We start from the raw sequence: 26,281 nt of genomic DNA, 5'->3' as shown, positions 1-26,281 counted from the left end.
TCCCTTTAAATTATAGTGATACAATCAATTTACACCATAACATTATTTTCTAGGTATTTTAAACTTTTTACCCCACCGTTAACCTAACTAATATATTCAAAAAAATTTAATCTATTTACCTTTTTTATATATAATTAAAAATAAAAAATTGGAATGATTATTCTTCCTTTTTTTCACTTTAAGAGTTCCAAAAGCATAAAAATAAAAGAATTTTCCAAATTAGAAAAAGAAAAAGAGATAGGAGAGAAGGAAATAGAAAATTACATTTTGCAAAGAAAGAAAATAAGTATGAATATAATATTATCATATTACTTTAACATCGTTGGGATTATGATTGGAATTTGAAGGTACATAAAAACGTAAAGTAATTTTAAAATAATAAAAATATTGAATTCTTTTTATTTGTAATATTTTTTTAAAAAAAAAGAATTGAGCTCTCTCTCTCTCTCCCCCTTCTATATTTCTATTTTTTTCATCATTAATAGAAAGAGATTAATGTTTTGAATTTGCTTTCTTGATACTAAAAAGAAGAAAAGTCACTCTAAATTTTTTACTATTTTTATTGTACAAGGAGGAGGGTACTTTCTTCTAAAATTCTTTAATTTGCTAAATTGGTTTAACGGTGGGATAAATTGCATAAAAAATAACTCTAGAATGTAAGTTGATAATAATGCTATAGTATATGCGGGAAATGTGAAAACAATTTCAAGGGTTAAATATGTATTCTCAATTGAATTAACAAATTTCATTAAATTTAACCATTAGTCTTGAAAGTAAAGTAAGTGAGATGTAACGTTAAGGGAGTAATTAATAATGAAATCAAAGATAAATTGATAATGACCATTTTTCTTTTACCCCTTCCCGCCCCTTCTCATTCCCTCCCAGTCCGACTAGGAAAATAGTACTCACATCAACGATGCAGGATAGCTTCTGCGGAATTGGGCACCGGTGTAAGTCGGCCCACAGGACCAACCAGCAGCGGCAACATCGTAGAACACCGCGGCCATCACTTTGAAGTGACCTTAAATGAGTGGCTTTTGCTAGACTTGTCAATGGGTCGAATCCGGGCCAGAATTCATTATTCCGGACCCGAACCCGTTATACTATACCGGTTCTGTATCCGGCCCATTTACCTGACGGGTCTTCTACTCTATGTTCCGGACCCGGATCCGACGGGTCTACCCGAATCCGGATCTGGGTCCGGGTCTATCCGAAAAAATAGCTGAAACCTGTTTTACAACAAAATTAGAAAAAATACTACTTTTTTTTTATAAAGAAAGGTCAATTTAATTTTGTCCAACAAGTATTATTTCAATGTTGTCACTTGGTTAAAGTCTTAGCTGGGCTATATTGCATGTGTTAATTAACATCTTCTAGATAAAATGTTTAGCATTGATAAATACTTTTTTGTAAGATTCAAATTCATACTTTTGCAACAGGTGTTGTATATGCCAAAGGCTCTGCATGTTCGTGAATAATATTTAGTTGTTTGGGCCTTTAGGGTATAGAAGAAAATTTGGGGTATAAATTTGGGATATATTATTGGTGTATATATATCTATTTTATATCCGGATACGAGTTAAATACGGGCTGGAATGATGTATTCCGTATCCGACCTATTTTTTGTTTCACAAAACGGATCCGGATTCGAGTCCGGATAACGGAATTATATCCCTACCCAGACCCGTAAAAAATTGACGGATCCGGGTCAGATCCGGGTCTAGACCGTTGACAGGCCTAGCTTTTGCCATTAAGATAGGCGTTGCTTTGCCAATTTTCGGCCCAGTCTCTTGACGTATGTTCTGGACTCTTTGATTGCCACCGAATGGCCTAGTCTAGAATTTAAAAAGAAATTGTCTGGCCTTGTGGGTTGTAAGTCTATGATTGCATAATACAGCTGTTAAAATTAGTCTTAATTTGTGGAAGGTTGACAATAATTTGCAAAAATTGGCTCTTTAATTTCTCATTGATAATTTTTGGATACCAAAATGTTTTTTAAATAATAATATTTTGCTTGCATCATAAATACTTTTTTAATTACTCTTTTTTATTTTTAACTATATTTTTATTTTAAGTACATCACATGATAATAAAAAGTATCAATGTAGTATACTATTGCAAATAGCTTCTTCACATAATCTTTTGAAAAGCTTTGTGCTATTGTAGTTATTTTTATAACACAGTGACAGGTTGTCGGCCTGTGTAATTATAAAACCTGTTCAGCTACAATTAATTTTTGTAGATAGTGGTAAATAGGGTCGAATCCACAGGGACAGGGTGTAACTGTTTCTTTTCAAATTCACAGTAACAAAGGGGGTGTTTTTGTGCAGAAGGTGACAATCAAATAAATTCAAATAAAATCTAAGAAGCTACCAAAAATTAAATAACAAATTACTAAAATAAAATGGGTGATAATTAAGGATCTAGCCAAGAAATAACTTCAACAATGGTTCATCTAATTGATCATCGATGCACAAGCCAATTCCAATTATTTACCAATAAATAGGTTATAACTGCCAAACAAGCGATGACAGTCAACCCCTCCTTACTGTGTCGGTGATTAAGGTACGCCTGTTAATCACTACTCTAATTGAGAAATAATTCTATGTACGCCCATAAGATTTAATTCCCCAATTGCCTTACGTATTAGAAGAGCCCTATTCTAACCAAATAACGCACTACCAGGGTTATTTCATATTAGCCCGCATATCCCTCTGACACAAATCCAATCATGTCAGTTGTCACTATTTCAAGGCAATTAAATAATTACGAATTTAAATGCCCTAATTGACAATAGATTACCAAATTAACTAATTATTCGGATTCAAGACAATCAATTAATTAAATAATCATAAGTACTACAACTAAGGAATATGCGAATACCAATAAATAAAGAAAAAAGATAAAATTAAATCAATCTCATAATTTTTAGGCGAACCAGAGCCTCCGTTGTTCCTTGACTAGAGTGGAAAAATTAGCTCATATTTAATGAACAAAATCCACAGGAAATTGAAACAAGAGCTGCGGCCATCAAGTGGGTAAATTCAATTCGTTCAAATTACCAAGGAAGAACAAGCTACAGGGAGCAAATTCCGGTCTCCGCCTTGTCTACACATACGGAGGAAGAAAAGCAACCAAAAGTTACAAAGGAAAAGTCAAAGGCTGATGCTTCATTCCTCCTGGTCACGTGTAAGAAAAAGCAAAAGAAGAAATCCTAAGGGAAAAGTCAACAAGAGTTCCTTGCTAGTGCTCCTCCCCTGCAATTCCAATTCTAGTTCCTATCTATTGCTGCTGCCTTGTGCGGCAGCTTCTCAAGGGAAAGGAACAACCCCTCTTCGGTTCAGCCGTTGCCAAAAGAAAGGGCAAAAGATTTTTTTCTTTGCCAACAATGTCCTTGGGCTAAGCTCTGTGACTTGGGCTCCTTTCCTGACAAATTGGCACTTGTTATCGTATTTTCGTTTTACTCCCTGAAATAAATGTAAACTACGAAAAGTGAGTAGAATCTAATAATTAATCCATATTGGGTCAAGTAATAGGGGAAATTAATAATAAAATAAATGATAAAATCGCACACTATCAATTTCTCCCACACCTAAACCATGCTTGTCCTCAAGCATAAGCAGTAAACAAACACCAATATTTGACAATGGCTATTGCTCTATCTACCAAATTGCCAAGATACAAGAAAATCATAAATCAAGCATCAGTGATAAAAATCCGAATAACATCACCCCGATTTTATGCGTGCAATATGCTAAAGCAGACAAAATATTTTTTATTTCCGAGTACATTTGTTTTATTTACGCAATGCTGCCACGTTAAATGTTGAGACTCAAACTTTTCCCCAGTTATTCAGTGCTACTAGGGAAAAGCTCCATTAACTATTTCTCAAAAATAAATATTTTCAGGCGTCAAACTTTGGCTAATTGCTTAGTTTATAGGTAAAAAAAACAAAAGCATCCGCCAAATGCACCTCTGAAATGTTTTAAAGTTGGGTTTTTAGATTTTTAGGTTTTAGAGTTAGGGTGCGTTTGGTTCTATAGAATTGGAATTGAATTAGAATTGAAATTCTATAGAATTTGAATTCTATGAATTGGAAATCCAAATCCTTGCAATTCTTTCGTTTGGAAAATGCATAGAATTGATACGGAATTTATTTGGAATTCCAAATTCTTTGTTTGGATGAGAGAAGAATTCATTAGGAATTAGAGTTGTTTTCATGAAACATTTGCTTACATAAAATTTTTGTTTTTTTATATAATAATTTCTTTTTTTTCTTACATTTAGCTAATTTTTACTAAAAATTTAAAGGAAGAAACCAATTTGTACCTTTAATAATTTATTTTTTCTTGCATTTAGCTAATTGTTACTCAAGCTTTAATGAAAAATGCAAATTACTTCCTTTTTGGCAATATATCAACCAAAACCCCGAAACTAGCTAGGACATTCTGGCAAAATTACAACCAACAATGACAATATAAATAGAAAATATTGCAACAATGATAATATAAATCGACACCTGCATATCAAGAACAGAATACTTGTGCTAAATTGCTTGCTTAAACAACCATCATAGAGATAGAGGTTATATACACTGTAGTGGAAAAGTAGCCCTCATTTCTGGCTACTTTAACATTGAAATGGTTTGTTAGCAATCGAAACTTTTGGCCTCTGGAAGCAACACCAGTCCTAGCCATTAGTAGTCTCTTGGCGTCTGAAAAAAGCAAACATTGATACAGCCAAATATTGATATAATCCATGAATACTATAATGAAAAAAGCAAATTACTTCCTTTTTTGCAAAATACCAGCCAAAACCTCGATAAGCCCCAAGAGCAACAACCAGCTGAGACATTCAGGCAAAACCACAACCAACAATGACAATATAAATAGAAAATATTGCAAAACAAATTCACGATTCTTTAGAAGAATGCATTCTCACTAAAAGTTTAATAAATGTATTCTCGCTAAAAGAAATAGAAAAATGTATTCTCGCTAAAAGCCTAAAACAAGCCAAAGAGAAAGGTAGCCCTTTTCAATTGTAATAGTCCTTTCTAGTTTCAAAGGTAAGACAAGACTTCAACCAATTGTGGATTTCAAAAACACAAAACAAAGGAACCAAGCCATCAGCTTCAACATTGAAACACCAAGGCACCACCACTTTCCTCCTCCTTGCAGACCTACACAGGCCATCAGTTCACAATGTTTCCATGTCAGGTAAGGGTGACTGTAAAACTGCATAAGCTCAATGCTAAATTAAGACCATTTTCCTTTGACAAATAATACTTGAATAAGGACACAACGACCATTTTGCTTTAGCTGTAGGGCAAATGTACCATTTTCACAAGAAATGAAGCACCTGCCTCTAGCTTTTCCTCTTGCTTCTTAATATCATTCTCATCTATTATTCAGCGCCTTCCAAGAAATTTGACAGGGTCACTAATTTGCTACAACAAGTATACAATAATCTCACCTCCTTTAAAGAACAAGACACTGCACCTGGTGTGAAAAGTTAACAAAATAAGGAAGTAGAATTAATAGGCTTAATCAAGGGAAATTGCAGTTATATCCAAGGCTTACTTACAGATGTTACTCTACAAGCAGTTAGTTTAAGTTCTTGTTCAAGTAGACCAGGCTCTGCTTCATTTAATTGGTGAAAACCTCTCTCCACTACCCTGTAATAAATTCAATCGTGGGATTATTTGTAAAAGTCATTACCGTTTATAACATACCTCGTCGCTAATTTTATCATACACCAAGTGCTACACAGCTATTGTTACAGGACTTTTATCAGATTTTGCATGGACATCCGACTGCAATAATGCTCTCTGCACTTTCTGCACAGAGTTCCAAGTGCTACACAGGTCTCAGACAAAACTTAGTGGAGAAGTGTAAAAATACATAAAACTTTGACTGATGAAGATGCATATAACTGAAAATTTGATAATGCAAAACTCGGGGGTTTCTGCTCATGTAAGTTTCTGATGTTGCCGTATTGAAAACAGAGGAGGAAATCAAACACATAGCCTACTTTCATACGTCATACAATGTAACGAGTTACTTTTAAATAGTGAAAAGAATTATTTTCCTGGTACAAGTCAGTCTAAGAAATTAGAAAGGAGAAGTGAGTTCTCTAACATACCAGAAATTAATTTGCAAAAAATGCAATACAGAATATATTAAATGAGCTATCTGTGCTATTTCATCCCTAAAAAATGATAGGATATGAGACATTAATCTTATCTAGATGATGGAGAAATAATTTACTAGAATATTGATAATTTACTAGAACACTGCTTGCACAAAATACAGGATATGAAGCAGACATGAACCACAACAAAGCTAAATATCTCATCTTTCAGTGTAGAATCCAAATGCAGTATCAATTTGTGGTTCCACAATGCAAAAGCTTCTAATAGATCTCAAAAAACCATTTTAAGGAAGACATACGAGATTACCCCTTTCATCTTCATCACCAATATGATTTTAAACTAACATTATATATTCCAACAAGCTAAAACTTGGACTCGATTTAACTAATTGAACTCAAACCCAAAATAAGAAAAAGGAAACAAACGATCAACTTGTGTTTTTGTTTTTAATCCTTATTAACAGCATAAATCTAGAAGCCAAAAATACTAGAGCAAAATATCAGCAAATACAAAAAAAAAAAAAAAATTGCTGTTTGATTGGCAAAAATTTAGACAAATTCACCTTCACAAAACAAAACAAACCATTGCAATGTATCCAATGAAAAAAAGCTATGTAATAAAGCCCATAACCAATGATTAATTGAAAAAATTTCAAAGATCGAGTTACCTTTCACAAGCCCTAAATGTGTCTGAAATTTGGGGAAAGCGGGAGAGCTGAAGGAGAGAGCCCAGAAAATAAGGATGAGAGGAATAAAAATGATTACAGCAGCAATGGAGGCACGGCAGAGGCTACCAAACTGATTGAGCCGTATCCTTGTGAACTTGGTACTGGCTATGGTCAGCCTTGTTTATCTACGAAATTCGCATGGCGCAGCCCATATCACTTATAGCCACTGGATTTGAGCCAATTTACAGAAAGAAACCCTATAATTTCACTCTTAACATGCGTAAATGAAAGTAGATGTTCAATGCTGGGAAAAGGCAGAGGAGGAAGATGAGTAAGAGGAGAGACAAGGCGTCAGCAATGGAAGTATAGGTGGAGGCAGAGGAGGAAGTATGGGAGGAGGCGGAGAAGGAAGATGTGGAGGAGAAAGAGCTGCAAAAGAAACGGTGGTTGGTCTGTGACAAGAGACAGAGAGAGGACTTTCATTTTCAGTTATGTTTTTGTTGATTATATAGAGACCCGTTTCACTGATTTAATCCATCTAGGATCCGCGTACTAACCCGGATAGGAGGTGAAATTATGGAATTGGAATTGTAATTCTTAGGTCCTACCAAAGAATTGAATTTGTGGAATTGATGGCTCGTAGAATTCGAATTGAATTCTAATTCTCTGGCATTGATAGTGTCCAAACCAAAGATTTGGAATTGGGGTTTCAATTCTAATTCTAAGCCTCCAATTCTACGGGAACCAAACGTACCCTTAGGGTTTTTGCGTTAATGGTTTAGAGTTTAGGTTTTTAGGTTTTTGCTGTACAATATAATTGAATATAAGTTATGAATTGCGTGATTGTATGTGTTTCTTTCAAGGCATGCGAAATAGTATTGCCTAGAGCTTGTACCACATGCATTAAATGTTGTCCCCTAGTGGTTGTTTATCTAAAACTCCATCAAATAAATACATTTTATTTAAGTTAGAAATTTTAAATTCAGAATATCCTATTTATAATTTATTCTACCCAATCCTCTCTCTCGACTAAATACTTGATTAATTAACCTTTAGAAAAGTTGATGCACATTGGTTGAATCCAAATGACATAAAACAAAGATAAATACCAATACGATCTATCTAACAGGGCACCTATAAAATATTAAATTTTGTCAACGTTTAATTTTGACAAAATTGAAATAAAAAAAAAAAATCCTGGTCAACGTTTAATTATGTACCATTAAGAAGTCCAGGTAGCAATGGGCAATTAGTCTCTATATCAAGTCTACCGTAGACCCATTGAAGAAACTCGTACAATATGCCATAAATGTTGTACATCCTATAATATAAGATCACCTTAGATCATTCAACGCATAAACCAAACGTACCTAAACACAGCCAAGAAGCATTAGTTTCCGCATCAACAACCAAAACAGTGACACGTCATCATTTTGTCCAGCGTACAAGGAAAACTTCCTAATAAAAAGTGATTCATTTATTCCATTCATAAAGGGGTGTTGTTCTTTTGGACATGCGAAAAGTGTCTTGAAACTACTCTCTCCTTTCTCTTTTTTTTTTTTTCATTTTTTCGGACTGATGTCAGTCCGAGCCGTGCTGACTGTGCACGGCCAGGACTGACAGGCACAGACGCATCAGTCCCGGCACGGATCGGACCGGCACAAAAGCAGTGCTGTCAGTCTTTTGTCAGTCAGGGCCGTGCACAGTCAGCACGGCCAGGACTGACACAAGGCTGACACTGGTCGACATTTTTTTGATTTCTGCTAAATTTAATTTTGGAGTCATGCTGAGTCAGCACGGCACATATAGAACAAGAACAATAAGTGTCAGAGGTGCATTTGGCGGATATTTTGTTTTTTTAACTATAATCTAAGCAACTAGCCAAGCGAGTGGGGCCTTGGGTGGATTTTCCTCTTTTTGAATTTTGAGAATTCAAAAAACATATTCCATTCTCAGCACATGCAAGCTGTGTTTTCAAACTCGGACCGGACCGGCCGGTTCGACCGGTTGAACCGGGAACCGGCCAAGTGTCCGGTCCGAGTTGATCATTAGAACCGGGAGACTCAAAACCCGGTCAACTCCGGTCAAAAACCGGGTTTGACAGGGTTTGACCGGTACAAAACCGGAAAAACCGGTCCAACAGGAGAATTTGTAAAAAAAAATTTAAATTTTTTTAATATTATGTTTTGACCCCCTAAATTGTGAAAACTTATTAATATACCTCAAATATTTCATATTTTATAAATATTATCCTAAAATTTGATGTTATTTTTCAATTAAATCCATAATTTTAATTCTAAACTTGTTAATGTTTATTAAATAATATAAATTGTTACTTGATTGTTCTAATTTCTTTGTATTTTCTTGTTAAATATATTTGAAACATCAAATATATATGAATATATCTTTATTAATATCAATATGTTATTGGATATTTTATATACAATAATTTAATTTTTAAATAATTTTCATTTATGACGTCATCCGGTTCGACCTCTATCGACCCCCGGTCGAACCCATTGACCCCTGACCCCTGACCTCGGCCGAGTCGATATCCGGTCCGGTTCTGAAAACATAGCATGCAAGCTGACTACACTCAGAGCAACGACCATTTGCCGCGGAGACCCAGACCCCCACTCCCCGGGCCGGTTTTTCTCTCATTTGTTCTTTTATGATATGATTTCTTCCTTGCTTTTTTCTTTTTTCTTTTTTGGCCCCGGCTGTATTTGTTTATCTTACCCATAATTAAAAATTGGAGTAATTAATTTTTTAACTGAACTACAATTAAGGAGATTCTAGTTTGTCCTTTTCTTTCTCGTGGATAATAATGAAAATGTAACATGGCAGGCGACAAGAACTAACAAATGATTATAGGCCCTTCGAAATTAATTTTGTTTTACTATTGACCGAGGCCTAGTTTAACAATTTATTTATCTAACTTGCTTATTCTTCATCGCATTTTAATAACAGGGTAATAATCTCGACCGTACTCGATTACGCCTACGTGTTATTATGCTAGGCAATTCGGTAGTTTAGAAGAATCTTTTGTGATGTGAAATTGAGAGAACAAGGATTGAGAACAACCCGAAAAAAAAAAAAGAATAAAGCAAAAGAAAAAAACAAAGAGAATTGAATGCTACAGCTGCTTGACACATATAAAGCAATTCTGGATATTGGAGATACCATCACTCTATCAACGGAGAAAAAAAAAAAAGTATCCCAAAAAGTGGCTATTTTCCAATAAAAGAGAGACACAAAAAGATTTTCTAGTAAATGCAGCATAAATAAGCTCGGGCAACACCATCCGCTCCATTAATTTCAATTTGCTTTATCGTTCAGGCGATTTATTACGGCCGGTAGAATACAGATCAACGAATCGGATACGATATCTGCTGTGATAAAGAGAAATTAATGAAAGTACCTGCATGATTTAAAACATATTGAGAAAAATAATTCCTCTCATTTAATACCCAAATGCACAAAAGTCTGCAGAGCACCAGACTTTCACTCTTCTCAACTGTGACCTCTCAAATTCCCATGCCGCCTATGTTGGTTACTCTTAGTGTTAGTTAAAAGCCGGGCTAAGAGCAAGTGGGGAGGGATTAGTTTAGTTTCATTCTTTCGTGGCTACTTCATTATTGGAGTGCAGGGATTCAAAATCATAATTCATGCTAGTATCTATAATTTTCAACTGATTACTGAAAACATATAGATTAAGAGTTATTGCACATGGTATTTTGTTAATTTGTGATTGATATTAGGGTTAAAAGATAAACTAAATTACTTGATAGTCTAAGTGAAGTTTGGATTGACAAGAACCCGTTCGAGTTTTGTTTGTGAACTGGTCAAATCAAGAAGTATCCTGTAAATGAAGTTGGGTTAGTTCAAACTCAGATTCGCTCGACTTGAGAAAAAACTTGATAAACCAAATCTTTCATTGAGTGTGTGTTGAATTTGGACCTAAATATTAAGTCTTAATTAAATATGAGCCAAGTTTGCGCCTTATTAGATCCAACACTTTAATTCAAATGTGTGTATATATATATATATATATATATATATATATATAATACTAATGCTAATACTTTATGCTTATGAGTTATGTATCAAAATATATAAATACATATAAGAAATATTAAATACGCAAAATCATGTCAAAATATTCAAAAAGACAAATCTTAGTACAAGCAAATTAATGACTTTTGAAGATGTTTTAATTGTTGATTATGGTTTATTACTATTTTCCATGTACTTTGAACTAATTTGATACATTATTTTTGAAAAATTCTTGGTTTATATACTTTTTAACAAACTATTATTAAATTATGTATAGTTTTAATGCTGCAACCTGTGGATGTTAAATTAGCTCTAGAACTTACTAGTTATAGTAATTATATTAAAGAAATTAAGGAACAATAAGTGAATTTATGTTAAACCCGAAATAGACTTACAACTCGAATATTTTGTGAACTGAGTATGAGTTTCACATTTATTAATTCGAAACTCATAATTTGAGTTTGGAAAGTGGTACTAATTATATTAGCCGAGTTTGAACTTGTTAAATTCCACCTCAGATGACCCAATTAATAGGTTTAGTCAAATCAAAATTAAGCAACATTTTATGTTAGATCGTAATATTTAAACTCGATAAAAAAGGTCGTTCGAGTTCAATTTGATAAATAAATAAATCGTACCTGAAGAAAATTTTAAATTCGTTAAAATAATCAAACAAACTTGAATAGCACGGCATTAGATTTAATTAGACTCATTTACACATTTAATTGGCATATAACCGGTTCACTACATTCTATAAATTATATATATATATATATATTTTTTTTGGTTCCACAACATTTCCTACTGGTTTTGCAGGCTTATAGAGAAAATGGTGCTGGATTTGGATTTTGTTCTCTAAATTTAAGTACTCTGTCCACCGAACATTTCTTATCGCAAGTCCAGGTAATTTTAGTGAAAATTAACTTCGTGTACTACTTTATTTTGGGGTTTAATCATTTGAGAAGATAGGTGGAAAAAAATTGATATGTAGGAGATCTTGATGAAAATGAAATGCAAATACTGAAGATATATATCAGCGGTCCCTATAAAAGGAATAGGAATATGGTACACACCATATGTGATTCTTTGCTGTTTAATAAATTTGTACGCAAATTTTGCATGGCATGGATATTTTTTCTTGGTTTAAGTTGTAACATCAAGACGTGACATTGGAATCTTACCCAGCAAATAAATGTGAAATTGCATTGAAATACTGAAAATGGAGTAAGTTTTTTTTTTTTTTGGGATTAACTACGGGGAGTAATTTCAGCCTCTACGTCTTGTTTGTACGAAAAGATCTTAAGATAAAAAAGAAATGGTATTTAATCTCCGGCGAATGCAATTTGTACTTTGAAAACGATTGCAAGGTTATTTACGGCTCCAATGAAAGCAGATGCACATGCACTATTCTGGTTCCCCATGTTGTATCTTTTGGCTCTTTCTTCCATGTTCAAATCCCAATTTGGCTTTTTCCTCTGCTCTTTTTTTTTTTTTTTTTTGACGGAAGTTAAATTGTAAATCAAATCCCCGAAGAAACCTCAAAAGCCGGCAACTCTTGAGGTTCTCCCACGGACTTATAACCCAACCCCAAACCCCCCCAAGAACCGATGTGGGATGGCTTTTTCCTCTGCTCGCATTTTATTTTGTTATTCCCAGATTCGTTCAAATTAACGAATTATCCCTCTGGGGATTTTTTTTTTTTTTTTTGTCGACACAGGGTGTTCGGGTCAATTCTTATAGGGTCCGACTAATCCCCTGCGACCCGGGCCCGGCGCCCCAACCCGGCTCAAGCACGTTAAGTGCGCGGAGGAATCCAGTGGAGCGGAGACTCGAACTTGGGATCTCAAGGGTCACCGGTGAGAGGCGCTACCGCTGGACCATTCACGCGGGGGCCCCTCTGGAGATTTTGAGAGATAAGATATGGATCCAGAAAAACTTTTTTTTTTCTTTCTAAAAAAAAAGGCAAATTGAGTTGAATACTGGAGATGTCAATATCAATCCAAATGGAAGCCAAAAATGAAATGCATCCAATTAATTTCAGGATGATTAGAGGCATCTTCAAAGGATGGTCTGTGCATTTCCATGGTTGGTTTGAGATTCATCACAATAGTAATTCCCCGTGACAAGCTTTCTCGGGCGCTGTTGTCTGAACATGGGAGGTTCCGTTGAGATCATACTTGGACCGTCAATTTCCACTATTCTAGCCCGTACGCAATCCAAATGCTGATATCCTTGTCCCTGTTCTGCGTCTTCATGTTTCAAGTTAAGGCTGTTGGACTAAACTTTTTCTCTGTTGTTGTCCTTTTAAATTGGCATTTTCTAACCATGAAAATTGGCTGCATCATTAGCACGCTTAAATCACGTCTAACTTATCATGCGAATGTAACAGTAATAATCACTGTCATCCCTTATTTTTATACACTTTTTTTAAATTATGTATGCTTTTTAAAAATTTAACACCTGAATTAAATCTTTAATGAATACCCAGTTTGAGCGCTCACTAGACAGCTCTTTTTAAATTAAGAAAGGATTATTGGGTAAAACCAATATGTCTATTAATATCTCATGCATTAAGTACTCGATAGAATGTCTCTTTCTAGCAAAGGAAGAATATAGAACGTAATTTTAGAGAACAATTCTGGTGTACCTAGCTACTTATTCCCTATCGATTGAATACATTCTTTTTTTCAGTGAATGATCGTTTTTGTTACGAAATCATGGAGCACATATACTCTCTCCGTCCTACTTTAATAGTCCTATTTTCCTTTTTTGTCTGTCCCAAATTGTAGTTCATTTTCCAATTGAAGAATGTAGTTGTATTTTAATTTTCCTATAATACCCTTATTCAATATAAGTTGTTGTTACTATAAACCTACTCCATTTAATGAGAGTTGATTCTCTTTTTACCATCAATTCAAGTTCCCATAAAGTTGTACTCTAATTAATATGAGGGTATTTTAGAAAAATAGTTACCTAAATTGATTGTTCCAACAAAGTTAATTATTTTTTCTTAAACTGTATGAAAAAAAATCAAGACTATCAAAGTGGGACGGGGGGAGTATTATTTTCACCGTTGGCAATATCAAATTTTAGGAATGATTCTGCCATCACTGGGGCCAAGAACCAAGAGGATATGGTCCTCAAAGTTGTTAACAATCTTGAAAAATCTTTTGAAATTTTTGGTAATTTTGGATGGAGATGCCTCCAATAGCACTATATTTTGGTACTTCAATGGGCATAGAATGGTATTCTCTTACTTTTTTTCTACCTTTTTGTCAAAAATACACAAACGGTTACCTAAGGTAACCCCACAAGGATATCCAAAAGGCAATTGCTGATTTTTGAGTTACTTGAGGACCTTAAGTACCACTCAGGCACGCCTAACACAAACGATGTGGGAACCGGGGAAAGGGCAAACACAGGATCCTCTACTAGGTCTTAACTAAGAACCCACTCACTGATCTCTCCTCTCCAGTGGTTTTTTTCTACCTTTTTTGTCAAAAATACACAAACGGTTACCTAAGATAACTCCACAAGGATGCCCAAAAGGCAATTGCTGACTTCTGAGTATAGAATGGTATTCTCGTTCTTAAAGTTTTGATCAAGTCAACTTTGACCTATAATTTCTCTCTCTCTCTCTCTCTCTCTCTCTTATATATAATTTTGGGAATCCTATTTCTGTGGTTGCATTTGCATACTTGTATATCGACCAATATCCAATAAATGGCTGCACACATGGGCAGTTGGTGATATACAACTGAGGTCAATGAACCACTTAATTGTTCACCAATTAAGTATACGATCACAAATGATGAAGTCATTGTACCCACCCATTGCACTCAAACTCATAATCATATTCTTAATCATATCTTATTTTGACTTTAACCCAAACAGCAAATCTTCTTAGTTGGATCACAATAAGTTGGCTACTGATTAATACTGTTTGTTTAGGAAAAGAATGAAAAGAAATCAACGGATGAATGAAGAATCCAATCCAATCAGAAAAGCATTATTGATTTCGAATGGTACCAGTTCAGAGCATAATTGTGAAAGATATTCCCACAACCTTCAAGAGCGATTGTGTAACTGGAAGCCCCAACAAGCATTATGGAACAAATATTTTAGTTTACTTGCTTTGTAAGTACTTAATGTAAATGTAGCATTCGTAGAGTTTTAATTCCAAATGTTATTTTCTAGGTTAAATTTGCTTGCCCTTTACTTTAATTTTATCCTCATCAGTGATAAAGTGTGTGCTCTCGAGCAGCGACTGCGAATTTTTTTGTCAAAAAAAAAAAAAAAAAAAACTTATCCTTCATTATGCTCTTTGTACTGTACATATCAAAAAAAAAAAACAAAGGAAAAAGAAATGCTGTGCTTGGAATTAAGCTGCAGCACTCCCTCCTGAGGCGTGTGGTACTCAGAAGAATTCCTCCGTGATCAATGGAAGTTTTGCCTCATAAAGTTAGAGGCTGTATCCCCTGAATAGATTCGACTGTCTTTAACTACCTTACTTAGCTGACCTACCACATGAACGGTTGAATGCTTTTGCAATATTATCGAATTAATTGACGACAATTCAATTATAATACTTTATTACGCCAAAAAGAAAAGAAAAGAAAAAAGAAAAAGCACTTCCAACAAAAGGCAACAACCCTACAAGCTACCAGATTTAGTGGAGAGAGCTTTTAAAAGGTCAAGATTTTAGTAACGCTATCGCTATGGACCGTATGGTAAAAAAGGCTTCCAAGGAAAACAAGAAACGAAGAAGAAAAGGAATGGTCACAATTGGTTCATCATGAATAGGAGGCAAAGGTGACTCACGATCCAAATGATATTCCAATAAGGGCCATTTTGATAGGTGATGTGATTCATTAGAACCCTTTTCAATGTGGCGTCGACTGATTAGTGATCCCAATTTTGCATTGCAGGATGGCGGAGGAGTTTTCTCATAAAAGTAGCAGTTGATTCTTGCTTTTGTAGTTAGTTTTAACTTTACCACAAAAAGCAGTTGAAGGAATCCATCCGATTACTGTGAACATTAATCGCACTTAATAAGAGGTTAGAGCATCATTACCTTACACAATAGGATTGGTTCTTCTGTGAAAAAAAAGAAGCATTACGTGCATCATACCCTCAAGCACCATGGCCCTTTGCATGCAAACTTTTATTCTCTGTCTCTCCTCTTTTAGAAGCTTCTCAGGAATCAAGTAATTTGTACTAAGGTAAAATACAGCGTTGACGATCTTTTTCTTACTCTTTTTGTAATAAGCATTGCACCTACTAGATTTTTCTCAACCCCTTATGACAAGAATTTAAAGATATATATATATATATATTGCGTTTATTTCAACTAATAAAGCGTGCGAATCTATTGGAATTAGGAGCATAATCGAGAACAACTGCATGCAATGCAATGCGGGTTGACTACGCTATGAAATTACTCATTAACGTACTCAAGGCTTAAAAAATTTGTAGTCACACTCTACTCTAATCGTTAAATACATTTGAACATGATTAACCAGCTTGTACTCACTCTCTTCTCAAATCTTTGTTTAAAGTATATATATATGAATGCTACATTGAATGCAAAAAAGAAGTAACGCCTAGTCAATTTTTCCTGTAACATATTTAATTTCTTGGGTACACCGTATTGAATTTCCAAAAAAAAAAAGGTTGCAGTGCATCTTCTTCCAGATACAAAAAAAGATTTATAGTAGGTGTTCATGTTGATGTTGTAACTACTAAAAGCACAATTTCCAGTTTCAAAGCATATTTATGGAGTAAACAAGTCACTGTCAGCAGCACCATTAAAGTACAAACTCATTCTGGTTTTGTAGTTTGTCTAGTTTATTGTATTCTTTTTTTCATCTAGCAAGAAAGAATAAAATCCATTGTGATTTTTCGCTTTTGGAGGGATATATAATTTAGGTCATTGTCGTCTATTAAAAGGGGGAATTGCAAGAATATAGTGTCTCCACCACAAGAGTGGGGAGAAAACTAGGGATGGCAATGGGGGCGGGTGCCCGCGGGGGGCTCTCGGGGTGGGGGGAAATTTTTTCCCCCCGTTTAGAAATGGGGCAGGGGGCGGGGGAGTGTACCCCCGCCCCGCAACTCGCAAAAAATATATATATAATTATATATAATATGTAATTTAATTAGTTATAAACTTATGATAATGATATTATTAGTTAGATGTATTATATAATGTATATTAGTGTATGTAATATAATTGATATTATCAATTATATGAATAATTATACATGTCTACTAATAGAATTTATTAATTAGTTATACTAAATTTACTAATATATTTATACTAAATTTCTAATTACAGTTACTAGAATAACACTTTTTTCTCAAAAAAAAAGAAGCAAAAACACAATAATGAATTAGTGATTGTATTTGTACCAAAAGTGAAAACTTGACTATTTTAGTTGTATTTATTTCATCATGTTGGATTGTATTCAAATAACTTTTGTTTGATTGTTTTTATGAGTTTCAATTATAAAATTACAATGAATAATAACCTTGGTGATGTGTTGATATTTTAGTATTTGATTATTTATTAAAATTTAACTATAATAAAAGTGCCCCGCTGGGGAAGCGGGGCGGGGCGGGGGGAGCGGGAGGCGGGGGATGGGGCGGGGGGCGGGGGGGATTAATAGGCAACGGCAACCCCACCCCGTTGCCATCGCTAGAGAAAACATCCTTATTAAGTGAATTTATCGCTCTGTGTTGGAACGCATCTCTTGCATTTCCAACCAAGAGGAAAAATGATATCAAGACTGGGGTTTACCAGACTAATTAATAAACCCCTTCTTGCAAGCAAGATCTTCTGTAAATATATTTGTTGGGAGAACATTTTCTAGGCTCTTTTTTCTTGTATCAATAATAAGGAAGAAGGAAGAAATAGTACTGAATATTTCTAATACGCTATCTACCCATAAAAATTGAACAAATTTCGACGAGGGCCGTCAAATAGTTTAGAGGTCATGAGATTTCGATATAGAAAATCCATCTATATATATATATATATATATATATTTCTATAGAAAGAAAAAGTTAGGAATCTTCAACTTATTCTGTAGAGGGGAGAGCACCGTAAAGAGATGTCATGGGTTTAATACATAGTTATTAAACTCGGCCCGGAGAGGAGACCGGCGAAGGAGGTGGGTCAACGGGTCACTGGTTCAACCGGTGGGTGAGTGGTTGAACCAGTGGGTCACTACATATATTTAAATATTATATTTTATAAATTTTGATGTAGGATATATGAGATAAATTGTAATAAATAATGTCATAACAAATATTCATTTAATTTAATTTGCTATAGAATATTTAATTCATATAAGAATCAACAAAACATAAATTTAATTAGTAATCCACCAAACTTCAAGTATAGATGTTTACTGTAATTATCTAGGTTATTTACAAATTTTAAATGCAAAAAAAATTTTAAAAACAATATTTGTCTTTAAAATAAATTATGTAATATGTTATTTTTGAAATCTATTTTATAATTTATAGAATATAGGGGTCATAAGTTTTATTAAAAGATTCCAAATACATTTGTTTTGGAGAGTACTTTAAAAAAATAAAGATGAAATTAACAAAAAATTCATATAGCATAAGAATGGCCATTAATGAACAAGTGACAAAGTGGTCTGGTGGTGAGCTACGCACAAACAATACAATACCGAAGGTCAAAGTTCGAATCCAAGCACCGGTCGAATCGCCGGGCCGAGCCGGGTTTAATAGCTATGGCTTAATAGTTGCCTAAACCAGTTAAATTTAAAAAATGATCACTTCTACTTTTGACAAAGATATCATGATCATCTTCCAAAAAGCGCACAATTTCCTTGTCTGCCATAGCTGCACGGATGAAGAACTAATCATTTGGCTAAAGAATGTTAATCGCCTGTGCAGTGAAACTGAAACTTTCCTCTACATAATCAAATTTCTCTCTCGAATTGCCCAGCCATTATGCCCCATCATGCCAGAATCAGAGGCTTGTCCTGTTGGTTGATTTTTGTTCAGTTGTTCTTCATGTAATTTTTACCACTTTTAACGTAAACTCGGACAACTTTAGTATAATCACAATTGTGATTTTTTTTCTTCAATTTAATCGTATGAGTTGACAAACTGACATTTATTTATATCAAAGTTATACTACTAATTTACCCCATACTACACAGCAACATTCAAGTATTGGAAAGGCCGGTGTTCTAAAATGTGGATCGATCCTCAATTGTGATCGTAAGTAAGTTGGTAGTTGGATCAATCAAGTGGACGTGGTTCTAAAATGAGAAAACAGAGACGAGGACCATTTGCTTATTAACTTGTTCTGGTCCCTGGAATGAGACAGACATAAGATTCTATGCCTTTCAACTTGGATATTAAGAACATGGCTTCGCGTCAAGATCTTGAAACTCGTTGTCTGATGTAAGCGCCAGTAACTGTTCTTTCACATGTACAATTTGTATTCTTTTCTACCAGCAAATTAAAAGAAAGTTAACGAGTAGTAGTTAGAAAATCCATCTCTCTCTCTCTCTCTCTCTCTCTCTCTCTCTCTCTTTTAAAAAAAAAAGTTAGAAAATCCATAATCTAACAAGCTGTAGTATGCACTTTCGAAAACAGTAGTAGTAATTTATGGTTGTCGAACAAATTAATTGTCTTTTGGTCTTTTTCCCGGATGGATGGAATTGGTGACTAACAACTGGCTATTTATCTATCTATCAATCTAAAGCATGAGCATTAGTATTTTGTTTCTCGGTTCATTGGAGGGGGCGGGTTGGGTTTGAATTTATAAGTCCTTGAGAGCTACTCAAGAGTTGCCGGCTTTTGAGGTGTCTTCTGGGAATAAGGTTTACAGGCAAAAGTCTTACCGTTTCGGTAAAGAGAACAAGTGACTAGCACTTAATAGCCTAATTGAGAAGATATGCGAAATGAAGCACATGGGCTGACTGGGTTCAAATTGTACAAGCGTGAGGCCCACTGCAGATGGATGTGGAAGAAGATGGGAGGAATGCGGATTTCTTCATGGCTCAAAAATCTTTTTTCTTTGCTTTAGTACGCGTCAAAAGTTGGAAGCATGATGTTACAACTGCTTATAGTTATATCTATCTAACAAAGAGGAAGTAGCAAAATAACTTTGAAATACCTCCCAGGCCAGGATAAAGACAGAAACTTACTACTAGTACTGCAAAGCAAGGGCCTGTTTGGCACCCTAGTTTTTTTGCCAAGTTTTTTAGCTACTAGTTTTTTAACAACTTTTGCTACAGGAACCCCAAAAAACTTTTCAAAGTTTTTTACCTACACACTTCAAAAATCTATACACAAAAAATTTCTCAAAAACTTTTCTTCCTCCCTCACCCAACCCACCACACCAGACACCGCCTCCACCACCTCTCCCGGCGCCGATCACCTATTCCGGCGCCACTGGTAACCTCAAAAATTTTTTTTGAATTTTTGAGTCCCTCACCCTCAAAAATTTATTATATATATTATATATTTATAATATAATATATTTATATATTTATTTAAAAATATTATAAATATTTTATTTTATTTAAAATATATTTTTATATATTTATATAAATATTATATACCATATAAATTAATATTAATATAAATATGTAATTATACATTTATATAAATATTATATATTATATATTTAATAAATATATTACATATTATATATATTACACATTTATGTATATATATTTATGTATATTTATACACAATTATATTATGTATTATGTATAACATAACACATTTATACATAATATTAACACACAATATTAATTATACATTTATACATAATACTAATACATTTATACATTTATATTAATTATATTAATACATTTATACATAATATTATATATTTATAATATATTAATTTATATATTTATATAATATTCATTTATAATAATATACAATTATTACATTTGTAAATATATTTATATTATGTATTATATATAATATAATACATTTATATATTTTTATATAACTATATAAATATATTTATTTATAAATGTATTATAAATGCATAAATATATATAAATATTTAAACAATAAAAATTATAAATTATAAACAATATTAATTATACATAATATTAATACATTTATACATTTATATTAATTATATTAATACAGTTATACATAATCATCATATATATTTATAAATTTTAATTTATACATTTATATAATATTCATTTATAATATATACATTTATATTAATTATACATTTATACATTTATAAATATATGTATATTATGTATTATATATAATATAATACATTTATATATTTTTATATAAATATATAAATATATTTATTTATAAATATTTATAAATGTATTATATATGCATAAATGCATAGAAATATTTAAACAATAAAAATTATAAATTATAAACAATATTAATTATACATTTATACATAATATTAATACATTAATACATTTATACATTTATACATATACAATGCACTTACATCCTGTAAAATTAAAGCATCCAATAAAAACTCCAATTTCATACGTTCTTTAGCAGTTTTTTTTTACAAGTCTTTAGCTCTCTCATATTGCTAGCATAAGACGAAAGAGAAATAAGAAAAGTAGAGATTTGGGCAGCCAACCCTAGATTAGATCCAAACAACCGGAAACTCTGAAAAAGATACCTTGTTTTTAGGATCCTAAAAGACCAAAAGACGGTGTAGTACCCATTAAAGCCTTTCAGTTACAAAGCAGGCGCTAGGGGAAGATCCGGTGAGGCAAAACTCCTAATCACAAGATTCCCATTTTCATAGCATCGGAAGGGAAATTTGGATTTAAAGCAAGGAAGGTAAAATCTCAGTTATCTTTCTTAAAGTATCTAGTAGTTATTTATTTCTTAAATTCCAGTTAATCATCCTGATATTTTATATGAATTTTGAACCGCCTTTTCAATTTACATCCACTCCAGAAAACGCATACAGATTAGCATTACAAACCCTCAGACAACCAGATACCTATTATTATTTTGATAGAATTTTAGAGGAAATTGAAACAACAGACCAGTGTTTAGCACATATACAAATAGAAGACGCTAGATTATCTAAAGTAGCACACCACCATCCCGCATCATTTCTAAAAAATTTAAGACAAGCAAAAATAGATTTACTTTGGCATAAATACTCTGAATTAAAATCAATAGAAAGACAAAAGTTAGAAGAACAAGAAAAATATAAAAATAAAAGGAATTTTTGTAATAAAGTTTGTAGTAGAAGTCCAACTTTATAGCTTTATAGCTATTTATAGCTTTATAGCTAGTGTTTGGTGAAGTCCAACTTTGTAGCTTTTAATCACGTAGGTCTTTATTTGGAGCCGTAGAAGTCCAACTTTATAGCTTTATAGCTATTTATAGCTTTGGAGCCGTAGAAGTCCAACTTTATAGCTTTATAGCTAGTGTTTACTAGTGTTTGGTATCAGAGCTTGCCTTCTTGGTGAGCCTGATTCCTTAAAATCAAAGATAGATAAAAAATTAGAATATTTAGACTTAGAAATTAAAAATAGATCTAGAAACATAATAACTTTGGATAATCATAAGCATATTTGTTATTTTCAAAACACCTATAAACATATTTTACACAGCAAAGAAGATAAAAATTATAATAGCCTTATTGATCTAGTAATATCTTTAGGGGAGTCTTTAGAGAAACATAAAGAAAATAATTCTCGGATAATAGAAAATTTTTTAGAATCAATAAAGAATAAAAATAAAGTAATAAAGACGCTAGTAGAAAATCAGGATTACTTAAAGGAACAAAATAATAAAAAGAATAAAATATTTAGAAGAACTAAAACAATTAAAAATAGAACATAAAATTAATACAGAAAAAATAACTAAAGAAGTATTAGAAGAGATAAGACAAAAATCTATAGAATTAAAACAATCTTACAATCAAGTAGAAGTACTATTACATAAAATAGAAAAAATCATTTTAAGTTAATATATGAGTAGTAATAGTAATAAGCCACTTCCTTCACATTATGTCTTTTATCCAGATTATCTGAAAACATTAGAAGAATTAAAATATTATCATCAAGACTCGTTGGGATTAACAGATTATTCAGGAGCTAGTGCATCAGATAAAATATATCCTAAACAAAATAACTCTATAATAGCATTATTAATATCCTTACATAAAAAAGTAGATACAATAACAGAAAAGGTCAGAGTCCTACAAATAGATAAGTTTGAAAAAGATTTGGAAGAAATAACGGACCAATTTAAAAGATTACCTGTGACAAAGAAAGAAAGCAAACCACATCTTAGTAATATATTTTCAGTCAATCCTAAACCACAAAAATTTTAAAAGATGGCTAGTAGAACATCATTTTCAGGACCTAGTAGAACAGTTAACGAAAACACACAAGTAGGAACTAGTGTATTAAATATAGGCAGACAATTAAGAAGGAGTAGGAGCATGCATTTAGAAGAAGCAATAGACGTAGATAGAGACTTGGAAATATACAGGAATAATGAAATAAGCTTATTAAACCCAAGAACCTTGTACTCAGTAGGATTTCTTAGAAGTAATACAGGATTATTTAGACAAAGCAGAGAAGAACCAGTGAGCGCATTAAGTAACCCCGTAAATGTTAGAATGATAACACAACAAAACATAAACCAAATTAGAAGACAGTATACATATATGCATATAGGATTAATAGTTATAGGAATTAAAGGACTAACAAGGAAAGGATTGGGAAAAAAAGTATTATTAGCAGTATTAGACAAGAGACATAAAAAAGTAGAAGATGCATTAATAGCCAGTATAGAAGTAGATATGAATCAGAACGGAGGAATATTTTATTGCAGCCCAGATTTTATGATAACCTTAGAAGATATAAAAAATTTAGAAATAGGAATACAAACTAAAGGATATGAAAATTTTCAAGAAGATAATTTAACAATAAATATCGGATTTATAGGAAGATTAACAAATAGTAGTAAGACCAGATATAAGGTAGAAATAAAGCCAATAGTAGAGGCTTTATGGCAAGTAAAGGAATAAAATTAATAAAACCAATAGAAGTAAGTTCAGAAAACTTGGCAGGAGAAGAATGGGAGATTAGTAAATTTATAGAAGAAAATAATCCAATGGTACCAAAAGATAGTATAATATATAAAAATAGTCAAGGAAGAACAAGCCTTAGATTTTTCAATTATGAACCAACAGCTTTAGGAACAGATAATGAAGAAATAGACAAATCTGACATAGAATCAGATCTTATCGAAATAAATTTATTAGAAGAAGAATTAATAGAAATAAATCATAGGATTCTTTATCCAAAAGAATTAAAAATGGACTTAACAGAGAAAGAACTATTTGATTTAGAAAGAAAATTAGAAGCAAATGGACAAATAGCATTAAACGAAGTATTATACTGTGATAACGTAGGAAATATTAGAATTAAAGAAGAAGAAGAAAATTCTGAAGAAGAGAATTTAGAAGTAGCCAGCATAATGTCATATAGAGAATTAATGGACCAACAACAACAAAGTGGTGAAAGTAGTAACAGGTCAACAGATATGCAGACTGATACTAGTCAAACAGGAAATGTTAGAACATATGAACCAGGACAACCACCCAGAATAGTCTATAATGAATATAGAGAACCAGAGGAAAAATATAGTTCTAGGGGAAAAAGAAGACCATTAGAATTAGAAATAAAAGAGCATTCAGTAGATGAAGGAAAAACTTTAATGTTAACATCTTACGATCCACAAATGATAGAAGATGTAATAGGAAGCTGGAAAGCTAGAGTAGTAAGAAATTATATACAAAAAGGATTCGATCATAACGTAATAGAGATGTATACATATTTAGAAACATTTTTAGGAGAAGTAGCAAGAGCAGCATGGGAAGCATTTAAGCAAAAATTTCCAGATAGGTTACAACAAGATCAGGCACATGGGGTCAATCCAATGAATTTTGTTAATCGAGTAGAAGAAATTCTATTAGCAACAAGTCCAAATAGAGGAGGAGTAATGACACAGATAGAATCGGTAAGAAAACTAGAACAATTATCAATTAGAAACTGGAAATATATTAAACCTTTTTTACAAGACTTTTTATATTATAGTTGTTTAGCAGGATGTTTTTATGATGAAGGAATTATAGAAAAATTATTTGCAAAATTACCAGACGACTTAGGAAAGAAAATATATACTTTATACAAAGCAACGCCCATGGAACCAACATTAAAAAATGTGAGTACGGCAGTAAGATTTATAATCAATAGACTAGTGGAAGAATGTACTTTTATAAAAATACAAAGACAATTAAAAGGAGAATACAGTTTTTGCTCAGAAATATACACACCACAAAAATATGGAGAAAAAGATAAAGAAAAAAGAAAATATAGAAAGCCTTATAAAAATTATAAAAGATACCCTAAAAACAATATTATCTTAGGAAAAGCAAAGCTAGAAAACCATTTCTCAAAAAAGAACACCATGTTAGAAGATATAGACCAGAAAGAACTTATGGAAATAGATTATCTTGTTTTATTTGTAAACAACCAAATCATTTAACAACAAATTGTCCACAAAAACATAACTCTTTTAATAGAGAAGCTCACTTAATAGAATTATTTTCGGAAGATTTAATAGAAATAGATGATAATATACTAGAGACAGAAAGTATTTATAGTATAGTATCTGAAGACTTAAATTTAACAGATTTTATAGAACAAGAAGACACAAGTTTTATAGATGAAATTTTAGAAAAATCAGAAGATAGAACTATCATGGATAATATATATTTAGAAGAAATGAAAGAAGATTTTAAAATGTTAGAAGACTTAGAACTAGTTGAAGTAGAGTGTATCCATAAATGGGAACATAGGAAAGGAAATTATAGTAAACCATGTTATAACTGTAATAAATATCCGTCAATAGAATTAAGGTTTCAATGTCAGTTATGTTATATAGAAGGATGCAAATTCTGTTTAGACAAATTTACACAGGAATATGTTTTATTAGAAAATATTAAAAAAGAAAAACCTGAAGAAAATCTGCCTTTAGAACATTATTTAGAAAGAAGGATAAGAATTTTAGAAAATAAGGTTGAACATTTAGAGCAAAAAATAGAAAAATTAAATAAGGGAAAAACAATAGAAAGCGAAGTATCTATTGAAAACATAGATTTAGAAATCTTTCTAGAAATAGAAGAAATAAAACATAATTATGATCTAGAATTATTACAAGCATGAACATCAAATATAACATCAATAGAAGTAAAAACTCGAATAAAAATACGAGATTTTGAAACACAATTTTTAGCAGTAATAGACACAGGAGCTAGTAATATAGTAATCCAACAAGAATTAATTCCAGAAAAATATTATGAAAAAGCATATCATATT

General features: G+C 32.4%; 1 long non-coding RNA gene and 1 pseudogene across 3 annotated transcripts; one reads left to right on the top strand and one right to left on the bottom strand.

The window, feature by feature from the left end:
* The window catches only part of LOC113702884 (ubiquitin-conjugating enzyme E2 20-like), a 198,893-nt pseudogene that overhangs the window by 52,560 nt on the left and 120,052 nt on the right, over positions 1-26,281 (top strand).
* On the bottom strand, positions 4,527-7,320 carry LOC113712921 (uncharacterized). Of its 3 annotated transcripts, none has more exons than XR_003453385.2 (4): positions 6,819-7,320; positions 5,584-5,836; positions 5,336-5,498; positions 4,527-5,179 (listed from the first exon to the last, which is right to left on the bottom strand). It is a non-coding gene; the product is annotated as an uncharacterized lncRNA (long non-coding RNA). The 3 variants fall into 3 exon arrangements; XR_011816906.1 differs by having other exon boundaries at positions 5,363-5,498; XR_011816907.1 differs by having other exon boundaries at positions 5,336-5,492.

The sequence above is a fragment of the Coffea arabica genome, chromosome 1e (genome assembly GCF_036785885.1).
Source record: "Coffea arabica cultivar ET-39 chromosome 1e, Coffea Arabica ET-39 HiFi, whole genome shotgun sequence".
Lineage (NCBI taxonomy): Eukaryota > Viridiplantae > Streptophyta > Magnoliopsida > Gentianales > Rubiaceae > Coffea > Coffea arabica.
Note: the sequence above shows the minus strand (reverse complement) of the source record. Positions and strands in the feature narration are given on the sequence as shown.